This window comes from Nycticebus coucang, chromosome 9 (genome assembly GCF_027406575.1).
Source record: "Nycticebus coucang isolate mNycCou1 chromosome 9, mNycCou1.pri, whole genome shotgun sequence".
Lineage (NCBI taxonomy): Eukaryota > Metazoa > Chordata > Mammalia > Primates > Lorisidae > Nycticebus > Nycticebus coucang.
This window is the reverse complement of record NC_069788.1, coordinates 35,427,451-35,427,812: the sequence shown is the minus strand read 5'-3', so window position 1 is coordinate 35,427,812 and position 362 is coordinate 35,427,451.

The following is a 362-nucleotide window of genomic DNA, read 5'->3' as shown; positions in this document are numbered from 1 at the left end:
TAAGCAGGTATCTGATTTATGCTGCTGTGCTGGGCCTTGTTACACTCCTGGACTGTTCTGGGATCCTGTGTGACCCTGGACAAGGGACTTCTTATTCAGAGTCTCATTTCTCTATCCGAGAAGCTCAGACCAGGAAAAGCCTGTGCTAAGGTAGCTGCCACTGACCAGCCTGTGACTCAAACAGGACAGAGATTTGGGAGGCTGAGGCAAGAGGAGATCACTTGAGCACAGGAGATCAAGGCTGCAGAAAGCTATGGTGATAACCCTGCACTCTAGCCTGGGTGAAAACGTGAGACCTTGTCTCTAAATAAAATATATATAAACAAGTAAATTTAAAAAGAAAATAAAAAGATTAGTGCGGT